Genomic DNA, 8,827 nt, shown 5'->3' on the forward strand with positions numbered 1-8,827 from the left:
TTGATATAGTTTGCAGTGAGTTCATTGTAGCTTCCCTGTATTTTATGGTAGATCATTGGGAGCTCATTGAGTTTCCTGACAATCATTACTTTGACTTCAATATCAGATAGTTGAGTTGCCTTTATTTGATCTAGCATTCTTTCTGAGGCTTCTTCCTTTCCTTTCATTGGGAATAGTTTCTTTCTCTTCCCGTTGTTTGGGAGACTTTTCTTGGTGGCCTCAGCTACTTAAATTGATCTGTTCTGGCTCCCTTGGTGTATGGTGTGAACTTCTGTGGTAGAATACCAGTGAGTTTCAATGGTGCAGTTTCCTTGATTTCCTGAGCTCACTGGTCTTAGGCTGTCATTTAAGTTGGCTCTGTGTTTGTTTCTGATTTTTGATTCTTGTTGGGTCTTTGTTTGGTGGTTCCTTCCCACCAGCTGGTTAAATGAGGGTCACTCTGTCCACCACCTCTTGTATTTAGTTGTGCTGGTGAGGGCAGGTTGTGTTCAAGCTAGTTCTTCCATTTATATAAGGTTTGGAGGATTCTCTCTTGCTCTTGTTCAGTTGTTTGCACTGGGTACTGTCTCTACTGTTTAGTTGTATTTCCAGATAGGTCCTGGATTGGAGTTTGTTTGGTTTCCACTTTCTCCTTCACCTTCTTCTGTTGTTATCTGTTAGTGGTTCCTTTGTTGCTGGATGTCCTCTTCCAGTGGGTATCCTGGTGATCACTGCTTCCACCTACTCTTTTTTTTGTGTGTGTGATCAGTGGGAGGAGGAAGGCAAAATGGTTTAGGTCAGCAAGAGAGTATCCTTTGATATTTACAGTAGCAGCCAGTAGAGAAGAGATAGGAGATCCTTTGGCTATGTATAGTGTTAACCGTGATCTTCCACCCAGCTAGCTAATTTTTAGAAAGGATGGAAAGAAGATAAGTCTCTTGTTAGGGAAGGAAGACTTGTGATTTGGATCTATAAAACAGGGAGGTTGTGGGAGGTCAGATTCTGAAGTAAGGTGAGAGTAAAGGATAGTAAATAGGTGTAGGGTGTGAGAGAATATAGTTAACCACTACAGTAATAGAGTTCAGGAAACTTTGAACTGGACTATGATCTGGGAGGGGTGTTGTGAAGTAATTACAATTGCATGGAACAGCAATTTTTTACATTAATATTAGGGCAACAATCATATGACAGAATCTATGAGATCTAGGTAACAAGAATAGGGAGTACAGAACCTCGAGTATTGTGCTAATAGGACACAGGTGAGTTAAAGGACAGTAAATTAACAATACCCTATGAAATAGATATCAGGGGAAAGCTGTCAGTTCATACAATATAACCAACCTAGTAAAGCAGACTATACAAAAAGAAGAGAGATACAAAAATACTATTTAAAAAAGATGTAAGAATACTGGAAAATAATAATAATACAAATATGCAATAACTTGCAGGTCCTCTGTAATAGCAGAGTGAAATTTGTCTCACTGTCCCAGCTGTTGTGATGCCCCTTCTTTGGGTTCAACTGTGGCCTTTTCACAGATCCAGGGTTTTGTCTCACTTGTAGGTATTAAAAAAATAAAAATAAAAAAAAGGCAAAGAAAGGAAGGAAGAAGAGATAAAATTGGAGGAAAGAAAGGAGAAAGGAATAAAACAAGAAAGCAGAAAAGAGAGGAAAAAGAAATTAAAAGTGAATAAAAATAATAAAAATTTAAAAATTAAGAATTGTTAAAAAATAGAATAAAATTAAAAAGTCTCTTGGTTTCAAAGTGGCCAAACTAGTTTTTCTGCTCTTGCTGGCTGTGACAGACTGAGGGGTGACTGGTATGGATTTTCTTCCTAGGTCAGCAGTGTGTGCACTGTCTGGGAAGCTATCGTGGCTCCTCAGCCCTGCGCCCTGGGTGTGGGAATCAGGCCTTTTGCCCAGGCTTAGTGCTGTGGAGTGGGGTGCGGGTATACTCTCCAGCGCTCGCACCAGCACACCCTTGGCTGGGTGGCAGGGAGGCTGGAGTGGTTGATCACTTTAGAAGAATTCCCCAAACTGTGTCTGTCTTTCACTCCTTCCTCTGGAGAAATTCCTCCTATTCCACCCTGCTGCTCCACACAAGGGCCTGGCCTCTCCCGCAGCCCAACTCTCCAGCCAGACTGGTGCCTGTGGGGATTAGAGCCTGCTGCGCTACCCAACCTGGCTGGTGTTCACAGCCTCCAAAGATGCTCACAGCCCTTGTGTGTTTGCTAGCACCTGGATTCCTTCCAGTGCAGCTCAGACCTTGTTTGGCTGGGGAGGGAGCAGTTGTCCTGGCTCTCTCCCAAGGACTCTGTGGCAAACCCAGGAGCAGGGCTGGGCCTGGGACTGCAGTCCCCAGACCCCAAGCTTGTCCCTGGGACCCTACCGTGTTGCAACACTCCTCTTAGGATCCGGTTTTTTGGTTCCACCACAATCCTTGGTCCCCTATTTTCACATATGCTGACATATGTTGGTTGCTTGCTTCTCTACTCTGTAGATTGGCCAGGATTTTCTCCCCTGTGCAGATGGAAGCCAAATCTGCTCCTTCCTACTCCGACTCCATCTTAGAGTCTGAATTTTTTTTTTTTTTTTATAAATCAGCTGATAGTTTTATGGGCAATCCCTTGTAGGTAACTCTCTCCTTTGTTCTTGCTGCTTTTAAATTCTCTTTATCTTTAATCTTAGGTAATGTAATTATGATGTCCCTTGGTGATTGGACTATCTTCTGGTCCACTTTCTTTGGGACTCTTTGAGCTTCATGTACTTCCTGGAAGTCTATTTCCTTCACCAGATTTGGGAAGTTTTCCTTCATTATATGTTCAAATAAGTTTTCAATTTCATACACTTCCTTTTCTCCTTCTGGCACCCCTGTTATTCAGATGTAGAGTGCCTAAAGTTGTCCCATAGTTTCCACAGCCTCTCCTCTCTTTTTTTTCCCATTCTTCTTCATTCTGTTCTGGTTGGATGTTTATTTCTTCCTTTTGTTCCAAGTCATAAATTTGAGTCCAAGTTTCCTTCTTTTCACTGTTGGTTCCCTCTATATTTTGCTTTATTTCACATTTGGTAGCCTACATTTCTTCCTTCAGTTTGCAATTGAGTTCAGTCAGTTCTGTGATCCTCCTGATTACCAGTGTTTTGAACTCTGTATTAGATAAGTTGTCTATTTCCTCATCACTTAGCTCTTTTTTCTAGAGTTTTGACCTGTTCTTGAATTTGGGCCATATTTCTTTGTCTCGGAACACCTGTTATGTTAAGGGGGTAGCGCATTAGGTTTTTACTAGGGATAGGCAACCCTCTTTACAGTGTTGTGGCACTGTCTGTGGAGGAGGGGTCAGACAGGGAACAATGCCACTCGCTTGCTCTGCTCTAGCTCCACTTTTCAAGGAAGTCTCCTGTGAGACAAGAAGATTCTCCCACAGTCATAATCCCTAAAGTATTTTATAGCTTGCTTTGAGCCTTTAGTCTCCTGTTTAGGCAGGCCCAACTCATCCCCAAGTTCCACCACCTTTACTCACATTGTCTCTGTTCAGCTGCCCATCTCCTATCTCCACCCCTCCTCCCAGTCTGGGTGAGGGTTCTTTAACTCCTTGGTTGTCAGAGTTTCATGCAGTTTGAATTTCAGGAACTTCTGGTTTATTGTTTTTAATTTGGTTGTTATTTTTCTTTTGTTTGTGCATGGAAGCAAAGCATTTTCACCTATGCCTCCTTCTTGGCTGGAATTTCATATGTTTCTTTTCATCTTATTGCTGTTCTCATTCTTACACAACAGGGACTCTTCCCGTATCTTGGCCCATTTAACTATCTTACTCAGCTTTATTACTGTTGTGATTAACTTCATTCTCTTTCACACTATGCCAAGTATTTATCCCTTACTTCATTATATCTCACTGTCTAACCTAGCATAGGTGCTCTGTTTTCTGGAGTCAGCTTACATTCTTCCCCCACCCCAATAAGAGTCTTACCTCTTTTTCACCTTTTTAAAAAAGTTTCTAGTTCGATGAAATATCACCATTATTGCTGTACATCTCCAAAGGATTTCCTATTTGTTCTCTACTTGTTAGTACATTAAATCTCATAGAACACTCACCAACTATCATAATCCACTATGTATTCCCCCTGCCCCACATCACATCGAAGATAAAGTGGGAGTTTTGAATAACAGTAAACATGCTGGGGGAGAGAACCCACAAACAAAGGAGCCACCAACAGGTAAAACACAAGTGCAACAAGATAATCCACTCAAACAGAAAAAAAAGGGCAACCCTTGAGCCCTTTAGTCTCCAGACAAGGAGACTAAAGAGACCGCACCAATGAGTCCCATAGAACTCATACCATAGAAGTTCAACCTCTGAAGACAGCTAGCAAGGAGAACATTGGAAACTGCAGGAAAAAAAAGAGTTATCTAAAATGGGGAGACTAAGATGGACCCTGCAATCAAAAGAAATGGAAGACACCCCACTAAAAGAGCTAAGTGAAATGGAGTCAAGAACACTATAAGATATTGAATTCAAAAGGATGGTTATAATAATGCTCAAGGAAATCACTGACAACTACAAAGACCTAGAATTACAACAATATGAAAAAGCAAATAGAACCTATAAACAAGATACAGGAAGAAAGGCACAGTACAATTTCTGAAATAAAACACACACACACACACACACACACACACACACACACACACGAAGGAATTTCAAGCAGGGTGAATGAAGCAGAGGAATGAATTAGTGAGTGGGAAGACAAAGTAGAAGGAAATACCCAGATAGAGCTGCTGCATGAAAAAACAACTAAAAGCCTATAAGAATAGCTTAAGGGAACTGAGAGATGACATGAAACACAACAAGATTTGAATCATAGGAATACCAGAAGGGGAAGAAGAGGACCAAGGGTTAGAAATACTGTTTGAAAAAATAATGACAGAAAGCATTCCAAACTTGGAGAGGGGAAAAACCATGCAAGTTCAGGAAGTACAGAGGGTCCCAATCAATATGACCCCAAAGAAACCTACTCCAAGATACAAAATAATTAAAATACAAAGTTTTAAAGGAAAAGAGAGAATCTTAAAGGCAGCAAGGGAGAAAGAAGAAGTAACATAAGAGGGAGCTCCAATAAGACTAGCAGCTGACTTCTCAATGGAAACACTACAAGCCAAAAAAGCCTGGCAAGAAATATTCTAAATAATGAACAGCAAAGGCCTGCACTATCAAAGCTCTCAATTTAAATGGAAGGCAAAATAAACAGTTTACCAGATAAATGAACACTGAGAGAATACACCTCCATCAAACAAGCACTGCAAGACATGCTAAAGGGATTGCTACAAGAAGAGAAAGGAAAAAAGTGAGAGTCAGAAGAACACAAGTATAAAATGGGGAAAGATGAATAATACATACCAATACTAACCTTAAATGTTAATGGATGAAATGCTCCAATCAAAACACATAGGGTAGATGCATTGATAAGAAAACATGACTTCAATATATGCTGCCTTCAAGAGACCCACCTCAGAAATAAAAAGAGCTACACAGATTGAAAGTGAAGGATTAGAAACAAATCTGCCAATCAAATGGACAGGAGAAACAAATTGGGGTGGCAATACTTATATCAGACAAAATAAACTTCAAAACAAAGGCTATGAAAAACAATAAAGTATGACACTTCATAATATTGATGGGAAGAACCCAACATGAATACATAAACATTGTAAACATATGTGCACCCACATAGGATAACCCAAATATATAAAGAAATTCTTGGAGGACTTCAAGAAAGATATAGACAACAACACATTTATACTAGGGGATTTTAACACCCCACTGTGAAAAATGGATAGATCTTCAAAACAAAATATCAAAAAGGATATTATAACATTGAACAATGCAATAGACAAAATGGACTAAAAAGATATATGTAGAATCTTTCATCCCAAAGAACAGAGATACAAATTCTTTTCAAATGCACACAGAACATTTTCAAACATAGACCACATAATCGGATGCAAAACAAGCCTAAACATATTCAAGGGATTTGAAGTTACATCAAGCTATTTCTGTGAGCACAAGAGCCAACCTCAAGGAAAAAACTAAAAACCACTCAAATTAGTGGAGATTGAATATACATTATTAAACAATGAATGGGTTAATAAATAGACCAAGGAAGAAATCAAACATTTCTGGAAACAAATAAACATGAACACAGAGCAAACCATAATTTATGGAACACAATGAAGGTGGTTCTGAGAGGGAAGTTCATAGAGAGACAGGTGTACCCAAAAGTTGGAAACATTTCAAATGAAAAAATAAAATAGCCTTACATCTACAAGAACTGGAAGAACAACGAACAAAACACAGAGTGAGTAGAAGGATGAAAATAATGAGGATCAGAGGAGAATTAAAAGGTACAGCTACTAAAAAAATCCAAAGGATCAATAAATTCAGGAGCTGGTTCTTTGAAAGGATAAATAAAACTAACCACCTTTAAACAGACATATCAAGAAAAAAAGACATAGAACCCAAATAAATAAAATAAAAAATGAAAGAAGAGAGATTGCAACTGATACCACAGAAATACAAAGGATTGTAAGAAATTACTATGAACAACTACACACCAAGAAATTTGTAAACCTGAGTGAAATGGACAAATTTCTAGAAACATATAATCTTCCAAAACTGAATTAAGAAGAAGCAGAAGACCTGAACTGAGCAGTAATAGGTAGTAAAATTGAAACAAAAAAAAATACTGGTATGGAAAAGCCCTGGACTGGACTGATTCCACAATAAAACTTTATAAAACATTTCAGGGAGAACTAACCCCTACCTTTTCCAAACTATTCCAAAAAATCCAACAGAAGGGAAGACTTCCAAACTTTTTTTATGAGGCCAGCATAATCCCAGTCCCAAAACCAGATAAAGACACAACAAAGAAAGAAAACTAAAGGCAAATATCACTGATGAACATAGATGCTAAAATCCTCAACAAAATTTTGGCAAACTGAATCCAGCAATACATTTCAAAGATCATACATCATGACAAATGGAATTCATCACAGGGATGCAAGGATGGTACAGTATTCCCAAATCAAGAATCATAATATATCATGTAAAAAAAGGAAATATGCAAATCACATTATCATATCAATTGATATAGAAAGAGCATTTGATAAGGTACAACACCAATTTATGATAAAAACACTTGGCAAGGTCAGAGTAGAGGGAGCATATGTCACCATAATAAAGGCCATATATGAGTAACCTACAGCCGACATCATATTCAATATGCAAAAACAATAATTCACACTAAGATCAGGAACAGGACAAGGGTGTCCACTTTCACCACTTCTATTAAACATAGTGTTGAAGTAGTAGCAACAGTGATCAGACAATAAAAAAAAAATAAAATGCGTCCAAAATACAAAGGAGGAGTAAACACTTCCATTGTTTTCAGATGACAAGATAGTATACAGAGAACACTCTATAGAATCCACCAAAAAATTACTTGACATAATAAGGGAATTTGGCAAGACAGGGGGATACAAAGTCAATATTCAGAAATTGAAGGCATTTTTGTACACTGACAATGAAATAGTGGAAACTGGAATTAGGATAACAGCCTCGTTTGCTATAGCAACAAGAAAAATAAAGTAAATTGGAATGAACCAAACTTTTACCAAGTAGGTAAAAGTCCCATACTCCGAAAACCATACAACACTGAAAAAAAAATTAAGATAGATACAAATAAATGGAAGCATATACCATCTTCATGGATTGGAAGAACTAACATCATCCAAATGTCCATATTACATAAAGAAATTCATAAATACATCACAACTCCTATTAAAATACCAATCATATTTCACAGATATAGGACACACATTGAAAAATTTCTAGGGAACCATAAACTACCCTGAATCGCTGAAGTAATTTTGAGAAAGATGAACAAAGTAGGAGGGATTACAATACATGATATCAAACTATATTACAAGGCCACGGTAAACAAAACAGTATGGTATTGTGACATGGCCACCGACTGGCAGTGACTGAGGAATGCTGCAGATGGCTCATCAAAACACGAGAAAACCATACACAGAGACAACTGAGTCCTGTGGAGAAATAGGAATGAAATGGTGACTCTCTCTAGTGGGGAGCGCCATGGCCACCCTCCCTAGGGGAGAGCGCCCCTAAGGGAGAGCACCTCGTTCTCCTGCCTGAGCAGGCTTTTTATTGGGTTTGTTTGCATAAGAATTCAGGTAAAGCTCATTACTCATTGCCAGGATGTAAGGATCAAACAAAAGGTAACAAGGAAGTCTGAGGGCCTATTCTGAGTCAGGGTCAAAGAGCTGTAAAAAACTTTAAGGAACAAACTTGCTTCTTCCTTGGACCCTTATCAGTTAATTGAGAGCATTCTAAACAAAGCAGGTTTCACAGGATTTTACATATTCTTTCTTAGGCCTGATCACCCAGGGAACCTGCCCTTTCCAGCACAGGGTGGCACCACCCTCTGTTATTGTTTCAGGCTTAGGTGGAGCAAGGGAACTAAGGCAACCAAGAGATAAGGAGATTTTCTCTCAGACAATGAGGACACAGGCTATGTCAAAGCCAAGGGGCAGCCATGGCTGGCGTAGCTCAGTGGAATGAGTGCGGGCTGCGAACCAAAGTGTCGCAGGTTCGATTCCCAGTCAGGGTACATGCCTGGGTTTCAGGCCATGACCCCCAGCAACTGCACATTGATGTTTCTCTCTCTCTCTTTCTCCCTCCCTCCCCTCTTTAAAAATAAATAAATGAAATCTTTTTAAAAAAAGTCGAGGGGTGAGGGTCCATCACCCCCTTTGGTTGTAGCCCCCAAAGTCCTTCC

The sequence above is a fragment of the Phyllostomus hastatus genome, unplaced genomic scaffold (assembly GCF_019186645.2).
Source record: "Phyllostomus hastatus isolate PE091 unplaced genomic scaffold, TTU_PhHast_1.1 phas_scaffold_397, whole genome shotgun sequence".
Taxonomy (NCBI): domain Eukaryota; kingdom Metazoa; phylum Chordata; class Mammalia; order Chiroptera; family Phyllostomidae; genus Phyllostomus; species Phyllostomus hastatus.